We start from the raw sequence: 19,274 nt of genomic DNA on the forward strand, positions 1-19,274 counted from the left end.
ACTGCTGGAGTGTTCCAAAGGCCAAAGTTTTCTGAGGCCAAAATGGAGGCCAGAGTCATGAGCACTGGCATAAGTCTTCCTGATTTCAAAACCTGCTATTTGCACCTTAACCTCTCAGCTCTGATACCTAGAACCAAACCTCCCTGAGCTACAAAGTTGTCATGAAGTTTCATGATTTCCCTGTTGCCAGACCGTGCCAGTGACACCCCTCAGCCCAAGGCCAATGACCCTCTGCAATTTCAGTTCACCAAGATGGTGGCATCTGGCACCACTGCTGCTGCTTACTCTGTTAGAGCCAGGGATACTGGGCTGATGTGGTGCCACTCCAGGATCCAGTCTTGCTGACGATCCATACAGAAGCCAAGGAAATGCCAAAAGATGGTATTTGGAGATTTCCCCCCTTCTTTTTCATAAATCCTTCTCCATTTAAGAAAAGCTTCACCTAACCTGCAATGGCAAGTACTCAGTGATTAGGAAATGCCAGAGCTGTAGCACACTGCTACTAAAGTCTTAATTTTCCTCCCTTTGTGAAAATTAAATATAATAAAGGATCTGCTGCAATGGTTGAGAAAGTCAATTATATGACTATATCATTTTCCATATGAAATCTGTCTCACTAAAGCCACAGCCTGCTACATGAACAAATCAAATTTTTATAAGGGAGAAGGAAATGGTTTACAGGAACCATTTATTTTTTGTTTAGGATTAAGAGATGAATTTTAGAAAAATAAAATGAATGTTTGCAATGTCCTGAACAGTCTAGTGACGAAATTATAGAAAGGTCCAAAAAAGACTTTGCAATTCTCTGCTTAAACAGAATTCAGCAAAATAAGGTGTACAACGACACAAGAATTACAATAAAGAAATGAAGTGTGAGACACAGTGAACACTGCCATCCTGGCCACAGAGTAGCAAAAACATCCTGTGGAAGAAAGCAGGTAAATAATTACTAAGTTAAAAGCAGCAGTGTAACACTGGCCAGCAAGGATGGCTATGTTTAGATTGCACATCTAGCTGTAACTTTCATGTATCTTACCCTGACAACTTCATACCCATGAAAATGATATATTAACATATGCACTTTTAACTGCAAGTTAATCATTTATCACACTAACTGTATCCAGATGACATCTTAGATAAATGGGGTATAAAGCGAATAGATTTGGCTTTGTATCAAAGAACTTTGGGAGTTAGAAAAAAGATTCACCTAAAAGAGAAATTCTTAGAAGTGGCAGGTCTGAAGTGAACAAGAAGTAGCAGAGCTGATCTTCACTGTAGAAATCACACGTTACCATAAATTACCAGCTGTATTCATAGTAATGGTAAGGATTCTTCATTTTCAAATACAGCTGTATTTCCCTACAGATAAAAACTCTGTGGGGCTTTTATCTATACCTATTATAAATAAAAAGCTTCCATGAGGCAGCTGAAGGTTAGTGACTCAGCCAGAAGTCCAGATCTGAGAAGGAACAGCAGCATCTGCTTAATGCTGCCCTGCTTCATGCAGGTTCTCTGTCCTCCAAATTGAAAGAAAAGCATATAGGAAACAGCAGCAAACTTTCTCTTTCAGGAATGTAATGTCTACAAATTCTTCATAGTTTTCCCTAAAGACCTAATTAGCTGGGAACAGAAACAGAAAATAGAAGCAAATTCAGTAGATCTTCATAGAATCAGTAAGGTTGGAAGGGACCTCTGGAGATCATCTAGTCCAACCGCCCTGCTCAGCAGGGTCACCTAGAACATGTTAGACAGGGCTGCATCCAGGCGGGCCTTGACTATCTCCAGAGAAGGAGACTCCACAAGCTCTCTGGGCAGCCTGTGCCAGTGCTCCGACACTCTCACAGTGAAGAAATTTCCCCTCACATTCAGGCAGAACTTCCTGTGGTTCAGTTTCTGCCCATTGCCTCTTGTCCTGTCACATGGGACAACTGAAAAGAGGTTGTCCCCATCCCCTTGACAACCTCCCTTCAGGTGCTTATACACATTGATAAGATCCCCCCCTCAGTCTTCTCTTCCCCAGACTAAACAGGCCCAGCTCTCGCAGCTGTCCCTCCTAGGGCAGATGCTCCAGCCCTCTGATCATCCTCGTAGCCCTACGCTGGGCTCTCTCCAGTAGCTCCATGTCTCTCTTGTATTGGGGAGCCCAGAAGTGGATACAGTACTCTGGATGAGGCCTCCCCAGGGCTGAGTAGAGGGGCAGGATCACCTCCCTTGACCTGCTGGCAACACTCTTTCTAATGCACCCCAGCATACCATTGGCTTTCTTGGCCACAAGGGCACATTGCTGGCTCGTGATCAACTTGTCATCCACCAGCACTCGCAGGTCCTTCTCTGCAGAGCTGCTCTCCAGCAGGTCAGCCCCCAGCTTGGACTGGTGCCTAGGGTTATTTCTGCCTAGGTGCAGGACCCTGCACTTGCCCTTGTTGAACCTCAGGAGATTCCTCTCCGCCCAGCTCTCCAGCCTGTCCAGGTCTCTCTGAATGGCAGCACAGCCCTCAGGTGTATCAGCCACTCCTCCCATATATCACCAGCAAATCTGCTGAGGACACACTCTGCCCCTTCGTCCAGGTCACTGATGAAGAAGCTGGACAGGATGGGACCCAGTACTGAGCCCTGGGGGACACCACTAGCCACAGGCCTCCAGCTGGACTCCATGCCACTGATGACAACTCTCTGAGCTCTGCCATTCAGCCAGTTCTCAATCCACCTCACTGTCCACTCGTCTAACCCACACTTCATGAGCTTATCTAGTGGGATGTTATGGGAGACAGTGTCAAAAGCCTTGCTGAAGTCAAGGTACACAACGTCCACTGCTCTCCCCGCACCTACCCAGCCAGTCATTCCATCAGAGAAGGCCATCAGATTGATTAAGCAGGATTTCCCCTTGGTGAATCCATGCTGGCTACTCCTGATCACATCCTTTTCCTCCATATGTCTGGAGATGACATCCAGGAGGAGCTGTTCCATCCCCTTTCCAGGGATGGAGGTGAGGATGACTGGCCTGTAGTTGCCTGGGTCCTCCTTCTTGCCCTTCTTGAAGACTGGAGTGACATTGGCTTTCTTCCAGTCCTCAGGCAACTCTTCAGTTCTCCATGACTTTTCAAAGATGATGGAGAGTGGCCTGGCCACAACATCTGCTAGCTCCCTCAGTACCTGGGGGCACCATGGATTTGTGGATGTCAAGGTTGCCCAGAAGGTCTCTAATTCTATCCTCCTCAACCAAAGGAAAGTCTTCCCTTCTCCAGACTTTATCCCTTACATCCAGGCTCTGGCATTCTTGAGGGCTGTCCTTAGCAGTGTAGACTGAAGCAAAGAAGGCATTCAGTAATTCTGCCTTCTCTGTATCCTTGGTCACCAGGGCCCCTGCCCCATTCAGTAATGGGCCCACATTTTCCGTAGTGCTCCTCTTGCTGCTCATGTATTTGAAGAAGCCCTTCCTGTTGTCCTTAACATCCCTTGCAAGACTCAATTCCAACTGGGCCTTGGCCTTCCTCACAGCATCTCTACATACTCTGACTGCATTCCTATAATTCTCCCAAGCAGCCTGCCCCCTCTTCCACATTCTGTGTACTTCCTTCTGTCTGAATTTGGCCAAGAGCTATTGCTCACCCATGCAGGTCTCCTGCCCCCTTTGCTGGACTTATTACTCATAGGGATGCACTGCTCTTGAGCTTGGAGGAAGTGATGCTTGAATATTAACCAGCTCTCCTGGACCCCCCTTCCCTCTAGGGCCTTAACCCATGAGATTCCTCCAAGTAGGTCTCTGAAGAGTCCAAAGTCTGCTCTCCTGAAGTCCAGGGTTGCAATCCTGCTTGTTGTCTTACTTCTTTCCTGCAGGATCCTGAACTCCACCATCTTGTGGTCACTGCAGCCAAGGCTGCCCCCAACCTTCACATCTCTAACCAGTCCCTCTCTGTTAGTAAGGACAAGGTATAGCAGGACACCCTTCCTCATAGGCTCCTCCACCATTTGCAACAAGAAGTTATCATCAATGTATTGCAGGAGCCTCCTGGACTGTTTGTACCTTGCTGTGTAGTCCCTCCAGCAGATGTCAGGATGGTTGAAGTCTCCCGTGAGAACCAGGGCCTGTGACTGTGAGGCTACTTCCTTGCAGGCTTAAATCTCAAAGTTATGCAAATGGAAATGACAGCCACTTTTCACCTCATGACTGCTTAGTAGAGTGCTCCTCTGATGACAAAAGAACCCATGAGAAAGTACTCTGAAAGAAATGAGGGTTGGGGGCTTCTTTCAGCAGCAGCCCCCATCTACAGGCTGACCATGTTCCTCAGCAATGTTAGGAGCAGTAAGTTCATCCTTGCTCTGCCCTTGCCTTTTCTTTCCATGGCAGATGCAATATTGGCAGCCAGTCCTTAAGTCAGCACATTTCCATTTCATCTAGGCTCCTCAGAAGCCTTGAAGTAGCTCCAGGACTACTGGAGCTCAACGATATGATGAGATTAGAGACAACATCAAGACCCAAACAGAGGACATTTGGCAAGGGGAAGTGGAGAGGATTTGAGTAAAGGAAACCCACCAGTAGCAAGAAGTGCAATAGGAAGAGACCATATGGAAAGCAGATTCTCTGGGGAGCAACAGCAGTAGTAAAAACCTGACAGGGGATTAGGAGGGACAGAACAGGGAATGAAAAAACTGAGCAATGGAAAGGATCCTGAAAAACCATTGAAAGAGGAAAAGCAATAGACCTCCAAAAAAGTGAAAAGATGCTAAAGTAGAATTGGGACATAAAGGAGAAGTTAAATCAAGGGACTTTGGTGAGAATGAATTTATCAGAGAGACCTTGCAATGATTTCAAAAAGCACAGGAGGATGAGAAAATTTGGAACAGAAACCAAGTGCTTCAGTGGAAGGAAGGGCTAATAGTGCAGTAGTATAATGGCTAAGGGTTATCAAGAACTTAATGAAAAGTGTTTTCATTTTTATTACTATAGTGTTTACAGGACAAAAATTGAAGGGAATAAGTGGACAGGAGTTTGAGAATATTAAGAGGAAACATTTGAAGGGGGGAAACTTTGGTTAGAGGGAGAAATGAGTTAGCCTATGGTAAAATAGTTCAGTACTTTGAATAGAGAAAACTTCTAAGGAGAATTAAATAAGGACAAAAGAATTGAGAGAAAGCAGTAGTATAAGTAAAAGGCACTGGAATGAACACCAGTGATTAGTAGACTTGGTAATTAATAGCTGAATGTGGTGAAAGATAGTAACGAAAGATAGTGATCAGTCATGATCACTGATACACTGATACATGTAACCTCCTTATTTCAAGATCTGGGAAGCATTCAGTGCAGTACGGAGCTAACATGGTATCAGAGCAATAGTACTTACACTGATGAAAATGACAAATTCTGAGCTTGGTATTCAACTGTGGATACATATATTGGTGCTACTCTGCTCAGTCTTCTCAATTTCCAAGCCTGAAACCCACTGAATCAACTCATCTCTAAAATTCTGAGTGGGATTAGTGTGTCTAAAAGAGTACCTGGTACCATTGTAGACATCCCAGGATATCTGAGATAGTTAGCCACAAAGGGCTGGAAGGTATGGTGCTGAACTTGGATGAAGAAACCCATGCCCTTCTGGTGGTAGCTAGAGAGCAGTCAAAATACCTACAGCACCTGAAGTGGCACTAAATGGTGATGAATTGCTCTTATCATGTCTAAGGAAGCCTGCTTGTTAGAGAATTATTTTCTGCCCTGCATGCAGAAGATTGCAGACGAAACCACAAACTTCTTTTCAAGAGAATGTACAATGAGCACAACAGCTTTCTCTTCTGAGGATGGTTTACATTCCTCACTCTGTTTATACACCTATTTAGCTGTTCCCCACCACAGCAACAAGCATTTTCTCCTCTCCTCTTTAGAAACACTTCAGTTTTGCTTTCTGTGAGAAAAAGTAACCCCGATTAAGCACGGCACAGAGTCAGAATCTGGGACCACAAGATTTTCCTAGTGGCATGCAGGTGCATAGTCGTCTTTGTTAAACTTTAAAGACAACTTAGATTTTGTAATCATTACAGTAGATTTCTGTTAGGAAGGAAATGAATTTCCTTTACCGCTGGTCAAGTGGTCTACTTTGTGCAATGCATTCAATTTGTTCATGAGCATGGTCCCACTTCTGATGTATTTCTTTTGGTTGGAGGCAGGGGCAATGATGTGTTTGACAGGGCAAGATTAAAGCTTTGGTCTGGTTAATCTAAGAACATTGTTTTAAAAATCTTTCCTATTAGTAAGCGTAGTTAGATGGAGAAGAAAATGTTGTGTTGTGGTCAAGCTTACTCATATTTTCCGTTCATTTTGAGGTTTCCAGTTCTTTATTCAAATAAAGAGTTTGACAGCTTTTTCCCACTTCTAACTTTAAAACAGGAAATTTTGAGCACCAAAACCATTGTTTTAGTTCACTGTGCATAATGCAAATGCATCTCCAGTAGAACTGAGTTTTTAAAGGGTAAATCAAGACAGCCCCACCACAATGTAGAAGAGGATCACTCAGGCACTAATATGATTCTTCTACTTTACAATCCTCATCTGTAGAATTCAAGCAGATTTGAGACTAGGAAGTTGGTTTAAAAGGAAAAATCATAGAAATATACAAGAGAAAGTCTGAGAGGGAGAAAGAGAGGTTATATACATGCCATCTGATCTATCGCTGCCTAAACTGCAAACATGCTAAACAAACCAGATGTTATACTCTGCATTGTCTCTTACACATGCACCTATACATACGCTTTGCTCTGGCACTGGTAGACTAGTCCAGAACAAAAATGCAAGGCTCAGGCAAAGCCAAGACAGGACTTATCCTAGCAATACTGCTAGGATACCTTATATGGTGTGTGCAGGGGCCCTGTAACAGCATGTCTCCCCAGGCCAAATTTGGCTATAAACTCAAGCCCGGTATTTTCCTAACAAGTACTTTGGGCTTCACAAATTTGACAAGTATTTCTGGCTTACACAAACCTGTATAACCAGGCTACCATCCCCGTAAGTCGTCAGCAGTAAGAACTGACAATATTAACTGCAATGAAATCTGTGTGTATTTCGGTTTACAGGCTAGGGAAATACATAAAGAGAACAACACTTGGTTTTCCTCACCCGTGTTCACTAACAAAAATTTCTAGGCTGTCTGAGAGGGTCTCATCTGAATAGCAGAAAACTGAAAGGGGTGTTACCTACATGACAGGAGCAGAGTCTTTCTCAGCAAATTCAGGTTACTGCTTAGCGTAATAACATCTGTGCATCCAGACTAGAGCCTGGGCTTCTGCTCAGGCTGCAGGAGTCCTCTCTAGGAAGTTGCTGGATTCCTGGTTGGCAAAAATCATTGTGGGCAAACTTGCTCTCATTTCTTGCGTGCAGTTGGTTCTCAGATTGGCTGTGCTTACAGTGAAGACACAGTTTGAAGCCGCTGTAATTCATGCTAAGGACTGTTTGTGGCATTAGAGGCTTTTCACTGCAGAAGCAAAAGACTGAAAACTGTTCCAGGCTCTGTGCAATTTGCGACAAATATCCTAGGAGATGATAACAGCATGGATGTCCCAAAACAATACTATGCTGAGGAATCTGCTGTATGGACTTTCTCATCAGAGGGCAGGAAAAGGTGTGAGAGAGGCACAGCCAGTAGCGTTCCTCAGTGCCTCTAACGAGGCTGGAGCAATTGAGGCAGTCATGCCCAGCTGAGGCTGTAGGCGTTATCAGCCAAATTTTAGCTACACCAAACGAGTCGGAGACCATCGTGAATCTGCTTTTAAAATCATTTCATTCTGCTTCAAAACAGGACTAGGTTTTTTTCCATTATCCGCTGAAGGAGATTTCACAGCTCCCCGGACAGCCTCCCGCAGTGATTAACTAGCCTTTTAGATGTTGGACAAAAGGGAAAAGAGATAAGTTATTTTTCCGGTGAGAGTGCCTCTTCGCCTATTCCCAGCATGCTATGGAAAGAAAAACAACCAATTTTTCTCTCCTTAACAATCATCTCTTGCATTTAAAAACACATATATCCTCCAGTCAGTCTTCTGCTTTCTTAACAAAATACAACTACTTCCTTAAGTCCAAGCTCACAAGTCATGCTTTCCAGCCCTGAATTTGTTCTCTTTGCTCTTCTCTGACCACATATGTATGTAGCTATTACTTCTCTAAATTTGATGCCTGTAATCGAACAAGTCTTTTGAGTGGAAGAGCGAAACAGTTAGCTATTATTCATTACATAGAACAGCCATGGGGCACGTCATGGTTGACTAACTATAATTCATTTTCTGCCATATTGCCATTACCATTTGCAGTTTTTGCTTCCATTAGTATAAAATTTAGTGGGGAATTTTTGTAGTAACACCTCAGTACATCAAGAACATTTTGAATTTTGATTCTATCACCTATACTGGCTGCAGCTCTAACACAGTAAAGCTCTTAATAATGATCCTTGTAAGAAAGGGGAAGGTGAGGAAGCACGAGGTTGATTGGAAAAGTGAAAAGTTGAGCAGTCAGGGAATGATCTAGGTGTATGTTTAGCCCCGATCAGGTTTAAATAGAAAGAGTCAGAAGAAGGTTATGCCCTCCCCGCCAAAAAAAAACAATGCACTTGAAAGCTGCCGAAGTTGTGAATAAAACAGGAAGCTGAAGGGCCATTGTAGCTTGACCAGATAACACGCAGATGAAACAAGATATGAAACCAGAAAGCTGAGTTCTAGCTAAATCTTCTGCAAATTTGAGTTCTTGTTGAGTTATATCTTAAGTCAAAATACTCTAACTTGCTGTACGAAGTGAACCTGTAAAAGCTGATATTATAGTAACTAAATTACATTTTATTTTGCCATATTCACAACTGTAGCATGATGTAGACAGCTCTACATGAGCTTGTGTTTCGACGGTGTGTTGTACCTGAGGTCTGCATATGAGTTGTACCTGAGGTATGCAGTTATAGTGCAAATTCAACAAGAAAATTTAACTGGTGTGTCTATTACTTACGGATTGCAGTTAGAGCAATAATAATTCACAAGTCTCCAGAAGTTTTACATTTGCTTTTTACGGTTGCTTGCTAGTCAAACATAAACCTAGGATGAAAAGCCTGATTTACAACCCTCTTCACAGATTGTCTGATTTTTAAAATACAAGTTAATTGAAAGTGATCCTTCAAAATGCAAACTTTGCTAAAATTAGAATTAAAAACTATAGATTCAAACAATGAAAAAAGTTACAGAACTGTAAAATATATGAATAGGTGTTAGAATATATGAATATCTATTAGAAAATATGAATATGTAGTTTTGTTTGTCCAGAAACTATCCAGAATAGTTCAAAAATTAAGTTGCAAGATAGAATCATAAAACAATATTTTCCTTTTTATCTAGCAGCCCAGTGTTCAGGGTTCTCAATGATCCATATTAAATTTCTCCCTGAAATTATAATATATCCAATTTTTGCATGTAGTTTAATATACTTCTTACCAAAAAAAAAAAAAAAAGAAAAGAAAAAAAGAAAACTCTGTGAGAGGGAAAAAAAAGGGGGGAGGTGTTTCATTGATATGAGAGTTTTACATGTTTTTAAATTGAAGAAAATGGTTGTGTAAACTGGCCTCTCAAAGAGACCATGGGGCCTCCTGAGATACTTAGATCAGCCAGGGGAGAACAGAGGCTCAAGGGATGGGGAAATCCTACCTACAGTGGAGCACTTCAGCTGTGCAGCAAATGCAGAGAAGCAATTCAGCCTGACCTGAAACACGTCCAGGTGTTACAGATTTAAGCAGTAAAAAAATCCACCAAAATTCCTCTTTTAGACTTTAGTGAAATCCTATTTCTACCAGAAAAATGATTCCTTGAAGTTCATTCAATCCATCCTAAATAGCTCAAATCTTGGTAATCAGCACCCTTAGACCTATTTTTAGCAATCTAGTGTGACAACATAATCTTCAAGATCCAGAAAGCAGAGTCTTCAGCTTCATTTTCACAAAAGCAACCCCCTCCTTCCGCTTGATGGTCCTTATTCATGTTAACTGAATAATCAGCTTCTGACTTAGACATTTGCAATCACAGGTCTCAGTTGCTCACAAAACAGTTCATGAAATGCAATAAGAACTCAGTTCACATTACAGTATCCTAAATGTACTGCTTTCCTGTTAAGAAGGGTGCAATTAAAACTGTGAAAGGTGTCAAAATGTATTTACAGTTGATCACATCAATACTGCTGCTACATATTTTGCCCCAAATAACTTCACTATAAGAGTCTCTTTTGTAGTTTCTATCTTACTATTTGAACACAAGAGTCTGACTATGGTAGTGGTCTGTCATCCTTCAACAGTGACATCCTGTCTCGCCTTCTCCCTTCGCAGGTTCTGCTGAGAAGTAAAATTGAGGTTCTTAGTAGAAACAGTACTGTTTACTCTTATTTATAGTCTCCTTGTTAGCAAATTGCCCCTGTCCTCACCAGACCACTGCATACCCGGCAACTATAGCTTGCCATTTTGGAAGAAAGGCTTGTCTTAGGGTGCTGGTGCTTGTGCTTACAAGATAAGTTCGTGCAGAGCCTTGGCTTGAATGCATATCTTCAAGCAAGACAGATAGCTGTGAATCCTCCTATAGAGGCTTTTACTTGTGGGTGTCAGCTGAGCTGAGCTAAAATGAATACAAGAGTTAAAGTCATAGACATCCTGAAAGAAAGGGGTCTTTACAGGACCTTTTACAGCAGAATTTGTGGGACATACCAGAAGAACAAGAGTGCATTTGTCAAAAGCAAAGAAAACTTAAGAGCTATCCACCTAAGTTAAACCAAAAGCCATCTGTCAGTAGCAGATATGTAGAAAAATAAAGTATAAGTAGTAGAGCATTTTGTATAAAGGAGGATAAAAACTGTGGAAGGACAGTAAAGATAGGAAGGATTCTTATCTGTAGAGATGAGTAGGAAAGGACATGCCCTATAGTTGGTATTCAGAAAGAACTAGCAAAATTTAGGTGAAGTCTGAATAAAGTAGCCTACAGATGTCCCAGTTGTGTCCATTTTGTCAGTTGTCTCCATCATGGAGTGATGGAGAAGATGAAAGGATGAATGCTACATGGGAGGTTGGGTGGATGGTCAGATATTCCAGATAATACATCGTGCATTTTGGTTTAGACCAAAAAGTTTAAATTATGAAGATTGTCAGCAAGTTGTTAAAAACCTGTAGGTGCTTTTACTGCTGCAGCTAAAATAAAGTAGAAACAGACACCTAGTCAGAATCTGCTAGGATTCCTCAAAAAAGCTAGAAAGCAATGAAAAGTCTCTCTCAAGTTAAGTGCTGCAGAAGTATTCTGAGGAGTAAAAAGAAACCCAACAGACATACAATCACTGGAAATAAAGGACATGAAAATTTCAAGAATCATGTACTTAAAATATTGGGAAGGTCTAGCAGGTTTAGAAGAATGGAGTATTGCTCCTCAGCTCTTACAAACTTGAGAAAGAACAGTTTTAACAACAAATCACCAGGTAAGAGGGATGGGCTTGGGAGCTCCAGGCAATGCATCTGATCAGCTTAGAGACAGACAAAAGGAGCACATAATGAGGAAGAGGCAGTAGGAACCATAAGTGAGATTGTAGAAGGAGTCTTTAAAAATAGAAGAGACTAGAATGGAAAGAGCAGCAGGGGAATTAAGAGTAAGCTACAACCATGCAACATGTCAGTGGATAAGGTAAACCACAGGTGAAGGGAAAGGTGGAGGGTGAGCCACAGAGGGGGGAAAGGAAGGGAACCAGGAAAAAATGGGTGGGTAAGTGGGACAAAACACAAATCTTTCCTTAAAACAGAATCAAATGCTGAAAAGAATAATATACAGTGGAATATAGATAAAGACCCTTTAACCATATCTTATTTAAAAACATATGGATGGCATTGATCATGCATCAAGTAATGCAACAGAGCAGTATGAAGAATTAGAATTGTGACTTTCATATAAGCATAATCCATGAACTACATTGCAAACCAATATTTTTATACTATTTACCTGGGTACCTGGGAAGCCACCTCTACTTCTCAGTGAAGAACATTCTTCCAAACTTCTACCTGTTCTTTTTTAGCTTTAGTTATTTTTCAAAGAATTAGAAAGAATTAGAAAACTAGATCAACTAGCTTACCTCTTCAGCCAAAATTAGCTTTCTAGATTTACGGGTTACTTAATGCTGCCCTGTTCTTTTGGGCACCTTGTTATTATTTTATTTCTATTTTTTATTTTTTTTTGTATGTATCAGTCACTATTTAGTAAGGGCATTACTGCATGCTTGGTTTTGAACCACTGAATCAGGCAGGGTTGTTTTTTCTGCCATTTGATTTGTTAAGTGAGGGAGAAGAAAAAAATTACTTAAACTACAGCAGCATGGCTGCCACTCACCAGCTCTTACTGATGAAGTTCTCAGTTCTGATTCATTTTGACTTCCTTTGGCAGATAAAGCCTCCTGCTGCTACTGTTCCTACTATGGAATTAATATTCAAATCCAACAAGCCCAAATGCTCCATCTCACAGCATGAAAGCTGTGTGGAATGATTCCCTGACTTGGTGCCTCTGAAAATAACTCTATTGCGCTGGTTAAATGAATTATGAACATAGAAGCAGAAATGAAAATTAGCAGCATGAACATTTCCATTTTTCTTTGGAAATCCAGGAGTTTACCCACAAAGCTTACTTAACTCCTACAGAGGAGAAAAGGATAGGAGTATATAATCGCATAAAGACTGCTATAAGCTACCTATAGGGACATGCCACACTAAAAAGTGTCACAACCACTTTACTATGCAGTTTCTGATGGGAACCCTGGGCTGATCCTGGCCACCATCCATGGCCTGGCCTGGTTCAGCTCGCTGGGGACTGCAGGACAGGGCATAGGTCAATAAGGCTCTGCCCTGCCGGCCAGCTTATCCTGCCTGGCTCCCAGCTGTCCCATCCAGGCTGCAGGCAAACTGGATATGAACTTTAAAACTTGATAAACCAAACTGGCGAACTTCAAACCCATCCAGAGACCAAGCCAAAAGAGCTAAGAAAGCCCTGAATGTGACTGTAACACAGTACAAGGCGAGCATCTAGATTTACAGCAAAACTAGCTTTTATAAACAGGTCTCCTTGCAAATTTGAAGATCATTAATCTTAAGCTAAAAAGCAATTTTTAACAGAGCTATCAGCAAGCTTTCAAGTAGATCTTGTTTCTTGTACAACCTCTAAGATAGCCCAATTAGACCGTTCAGCTCTACAGCCCTAGCCCTTGACTACATGCTGGGCATTTTGTTTTAGCTTGAAATTATGTCGACTATTGAAAAATAAGAAAGGTCCGTCATGCTGATTTTTCACATCAAAGTGATTCAGCAAATTGCCCTGTCAAATTAAAGAAGCACAATAGGTTTCCTCAAGATCTTTCATAAAATAATGTCTCACTCAAATGGCACGAAATGGCACCCCTGGGCTGCATAGAGATGGCATGAATGAAAAGTAGAGGTATGCCCCTTCCTAAGGGCATCCTTCAGCTCCAAAACCCCTGATGGCCCTGGCATAGCCATGCTACCAGCTCTCTCAGGAGAGGTCAAGGCTCCCCACACATAGCAGTCACCAGGTGACCCTGGCTGTAGCCATGCACTATGGCTCTCCCTGCAGGACAGCATCCTGGGCCAGCTGTGGTAGCCATCAAGAGGAAAGTAGAGAAGAAAACCCATTCACTAAACCAAAACCAAGCATTGAAGTCAGACCAGGATAGCTAACCACGTTGACTGTGCACTCTTCGTAGGAGCAGCAGCAACGCCTCTCCCAGGGAAGGAGTGGTTTCTGCAAGAGGCGCAGGATGCACCCTCTGGACACACAGGGTCTAGCACAGGCTCCGTGCTGCCTGCTAGGGATTTTTCTGAAACCCACAAACTATTTTACAGTTATTGTTGAGTTAGCTAATCTCCATTTATACTTTACCAAAAAAAAAAAAAAAAAAAGAAAGAAAGAAAGAAAAAAAGAAAGAAAAGAAAAAAAAAGAAAAAAGAAAAAGAAAGGGTTTAAACTTGCACGACATCCAAACAAAACTGTGCATACATCTTCAAACACCTAGCATTAAGTAACAAATTGGAAAGGGCTATCATCTCAGGTTTGAAATAGCTTTTACAGAGACTGAGTGGGGCAGAGACTACGGGACTACCAGTCCTGTAGAGCTCGCCCCTGAAGCTGCTGTAGGAGTCCTAACTTCCCTTCACAGCTGCAGGCAATGGTTTAAAGGGACAATTCTCAGGCCTCAACAAAGTCAGATTAGTTTCTTCTCATTACAGGACATTAATCTTACCTCTTGAGTTTAATTACGAAAAATATTACATTGTATTACTGTTTGCCATTGCTCATCCCAGATTGTTTGTCTTGGTCCATCTGGTAGGTGGCTTTTGCCAAGCATTTTTCCCACAGATTATGGACTGGGAGTATCAGCCCCCAGTCCCTGGCTCTGCTGTCTGCCTCCAGCATACCTTGGAATAGCTATGAAGTGACGTTCTTGAAAACAGCATGTTGGCCAACACTAAGCAGATATATTTCTTGACATAACTCCTACCAAGAAGGCCAGAAAATCAAGTTACTTCCTATCTGAGCCTTCCCTCCAGATACATACAGCAGGGGAAAGCATATGCCAACAACATTAGCCTGGGAGTTCAAAGGGATGGTATTGCAAGTGCACAGGGCCCTCTGCAACCGTGATGTGTTTTTAAGCAGCTGCAATTCAGGAGTGGAAATATTTCAGGGGTTGAGTTTACTACGCCTCCTTCCTCTGGTTGCAAGTCTTCTTTGCATTTTCATATTTTACGTTCAAAAAACACACACAAAAAAATGGAAGTGATGCTCTGTATTCAAAATTGAGTAGCAATAATAACAAAGAAAACCACTCTTTCAGTGAAAAGCACTGTTCTCAAGAAATAATATATTAAACATAAGTATGCTATCCAAAGACTTCTCTGTTCCTCTAAACTCAGATCTGAAAGCTGTTCAAAATCTCTGTGCAGTCTCTAGATGGCACTATGACTCTTTATAGAAGATTAATCTAAAATGAACCACCCTATTAAAGAAAGTGTTTGCATTGGGAATTGGGTAAGAATTCACAGCTGCCAAGTGACTAGCTTCCAGTTATATCAGAGGTGTAATAATAGCTTTGTTTATCATGCTGAATTACTTCGTGGGTCACAACACAAGCTTATGCTTCACGAGATATCCTCTAGAGGCTGTTCACAGTTAACACTTCAAATATAGCCAGCCAGGTATTGTTATGCTTATATGTTCTTTCTTTTGTACTTATAAAGTGAATTAGCTAATTAGGGTCTCACTTGACTAGCATTCAGTCCCTATACTCTTGCACTGTGGTATCTATAGCCAGCTTGCTGTGTCCAATATAAACACTTACTAAAGGTTTAATTGGTAGTTCACAGCTGTTGGGTATCTGTGTGATCAGTCAGTGTTAGTGAATTCACTGCCTCTCATCATCTTGCCAAAGGTGTGGAGGAACATATTATCCAGTCCCCTAAATCAGTAGAGATATTACTTTTTCTGCTTCCAGAGTGGAAAAGGAAGGTTTTTTGAAAAGGCACTAAAAAACCCACCAACTTTCCAGTCTACCTGAGTGTTTGTAATTGCCACTTACAGAAACACTAATATAAAAGTAGGTAGTGAGTGATTCACAAACCAAAACCAAATTCAATATCATAGGGGTCTTGTATATTATCAGAGAAACTGATAATTAGTCATTTGATTTATATAACTAAAAATCTGTAACACTTTTTTTCCTCAGTGGAAAGCAAAGTGATGGTTGTCATTCAGATTAAAGATCAGACTTAGCATTTCTGAATACTTATTCTGTAGTTGGACATCAGCTGTAAAAATACCGTAGAACTTGGAGAAGAATACAGTTTTCTCCAGAGAAGCTTAATCTGTTCCAAACCACCCAGAAGACTAGTGCATTATACAATCATCTCTCATTTGTAACAAGCATTTGTAAAAAGTTGTATGCATTATCACTATATGGGCTTACATAGCACACTACCTTTCAGCAGGAGATATAGACAAACATTATGATGAACACTCAACAGTAGAAATAAAGCTATATAGTAAAAATGACAAAATTGTTTAAGCTCTGAACTCATGTACAAAGATTCCTAAGCTTTATTGCCAGTTTTGCCACTGACTACAGGGCTGCAAATCTGTTTGTCTTTCCCAGCATTAAATCAGATGTTTCTGGTTTGTGCAAAGATGATTCACTGCTATGAAATCAAAGAGAAGCCTAATTCAAGCTCACAACTCTACACCTGAGGTGTTTGCAAAGATATGGTGTTTGTGATTTTGATGTACACTGGTCAACCAAGCTGATAAGAGGACTAGGAAAAATAATGATCACCGTTGATTTCCTCTGAAGTGCTAGGCAAATCTCCCACATAGCTAACTTCTTTACAAGAAGGATCAAAGACTCTTACATTGTAAGGACAATTCATACAAACACTGTAAATAAATATTGCCTACTTATTACTTCATGTCTCACATCACAGTGAGAAGCGGAGACACATCAACTGCAATATGTAATTAGTAAATTCTTGAATAAATTAAGAGAGGAAACTTAAAAAGCTTTGAACAACATAAGCAGCAACAACATTGTTAAAAAGCAAATGCCTTGGCCTTGACTGATGGCAGATGACACTGTGGTATATGCATATGTGCACACAGACATTGTAGAAGCAGATGTTCCCATTCTCATTCCTCTTGCACAGAGATTTCACTGCCTTTGGGCACTACACACATGTGCACACACATGCACATGCACACATGTGTGCACACATGCAGAGCCCCAACACTGACAGCACAGTCCAGCAAAGCTGGGTTTCAAGCACTGTATTTAATTCTGGTATCCCTTGAAAATCTTCCTCCAAGATCAACCTCCGATTTTTTGGCTTCTTCAGTGACCATTATCAGAGCAACGAGAAACTTTAGCAGATATCTCCATCCTGAGAAAACCCAGTCGACAGCCTTTCCTTTGGAAGTGGTCTTGGAAGTTCTCTGGCACAAATGCCTGGTACCAGGGCACAGGGAGAGGGGAGGTGGCCACTTACTGTCCTGTGTTGCCAGATGAGGATGCTCAAGCCCCAGTTTATGCTGCTGCAGCATGCAGCTCCGGCTGGTTTGAACTCTGGCCCTAAACAGCCGACAGTTGAACATATTTGGAGCGGATGAATGGTTTAGGTCAGAAACAGTATTTTTTGTTGAGTAATTCTGCTGCCACACAGGGTGGAATTCCTGGTTACACCTGAAAAAGTTTCAAAGTTCAAAAATCCTCTCCAACTACTTGGCACTATCTGCGATTCAGAGATACACAGTCATATTCTGCAATATGACGTACAGAAACAGATGGGCAAAGACAAACATAGAGTCAAGCTACAGCAATAAATCAATTTATAACCAGTGCTTGTCTCAGAGCTGATGAGGCTGTATTCTGACCTGCTTCTCCCTAAAAGAAGTCTGGATTAAATAAGAAGCCAATCTGAAGTATTCTATTAGTATCTTGAAAAATGAATACCCTTTTTTTTCCAGCCAAGCCCCAAAAACAAAAGTAAAGGCATTTCTTGTTTGTGGAATAGCAGTTGCTGTTCTTTCAGTCTCAGCTCCCCTTCTGCACCTCTTTGTTCAAAGGCTCCAATAGAGAAATTGATGTTGCAGAGGTGTACTAAAAAATGGCACTTCAATTATTCAGCTTCTCATTTATCACCTTGCACTGTGCTCCTTGGAAGTCTGCAGATTCATTGCTTTTAATCAGCTGTACTATACCAATAAGTTTCAACAAATGACTTGCCGGTAGGGTCTACCTTGTTCCTAAATGCCATTTACTTACAGATTGAAGCTCAGACGTAGATCTGAAATTTAATGCTCTGTATTCCAGAACACAGTTTTGCATTTGGCTTGTTGCTACATTACAGAGAATAAAAAGCAAGTTTGTCCTCTGCCGAGCTGGAAGTATATTTTATCTAGGGTACAGAAGGAATATACAAAGACAGTTCACAAACAAAGCTTCCAAATTGGTGAATATGCCTAAAGTGATTAATAAGGAATAAAAATTGTACAGAGGAAGATTTTTAGGAAAAAAGGCTTTTGTCTAATATACCTTGCCACAAAGTTCAGATTTGGATCCAAAGCCACTGATTTAAAAGGCTCCAGATTTTGTTTCACTTCTGCAGTTCTGACTGAAAAAAATCAACATAGAACATTTTGTTGCAGTTCAAAGATATCAAAAGATTATTTTGTTTCAAGATTTGTTATTTGAGCTGTATCAAAACTTTGCTATGAGAACAGCAATAGTGTCTGAACTGTTGTTCTGTTTCACAGCAAAATCAATTAATAGTTTATGACCTTTTCTTGCTGCAAATTCCATTTCACAAACGGTTCCAGATTTGCATTGGGATTTGCTTCCCTTTGTTAAGCAAGGAAAAACAAACAAACAAAAAAAAAAAAAAAAAAAAAAAAAAAAAAAAAACCCAAAAAACAACTTTGCTCTGGCTTGTTTCTAAGCAATTACTTGAAAAACATTCTCTGGTAGAATAGATGGAAACTAGTATAAGCACACTTCACTTAACTAGATGAAAGTATAAAAACTCCAGCACAGAAGCTTTAGTTTTGATTAAGCTGTAACTTTCCTGAGGAAATAAGGGAAAGTAGTTAGAAAAGCTGGGGGTGGAATTTAACAGCAACTTGCACTGCAGGAAAGGTTATGCCACATTTCTGAGCTTGCACTGGCCATTACACACACACACACACACACACACACATATCTATCTATCTATCTATCTGTATATATATATATATATATATGTATTTCTCAACATCCTCAGCATTAATCCTGAATAAGCTAGTTTAACCCTGGTCTTTCTTACTAGACAACAAGTTTTGGTAAGCACCCCTGCTAAGCAGAGTTTCTTCAAGTTAGACCAATTTTACCAACTGGCATGCTGCCATCTTAAAGCAAGCATGCAAAGGTAAAGGGAGCACACCAGCAGCAAACAACATTGCTCACCTGTGTGCACAACGACTGTCAGAGGGGGTGAGCAACTGCTCTGTTCTTAGATCACTGATGTATGTTTTTTAGCAGACATTGTAGGATTGAGATATTGCACAGCTCTGCTCCCAGAGCACTTGCCCCATCACGTGCACCAGGCGTGGAGACAGGGAAGTAGTCAAATTTCTACTCTGGGGAGCTTCTCAGGTATCTGCCCAGGGTTGTAAATCACTTGGACTGCCCCAGAAAAGCTACATAATTAGCAAGTTAG

Source organism: Rhea pennata, chromosome 1 (genome assembly GCF_028389875.1).
Source record: "Rhea pennata isolate bPtePen1 chromosome 1, bPtePen1.pri, whole genome shotgun sequence".
In the NCBI taxonomy this organism is placed as follows: domain Eukaryota; kingdom Metazoa; phylum Chordata; class Aves; order Rheiformes; family Rheidae; genus Rhea; species Rhea pennata.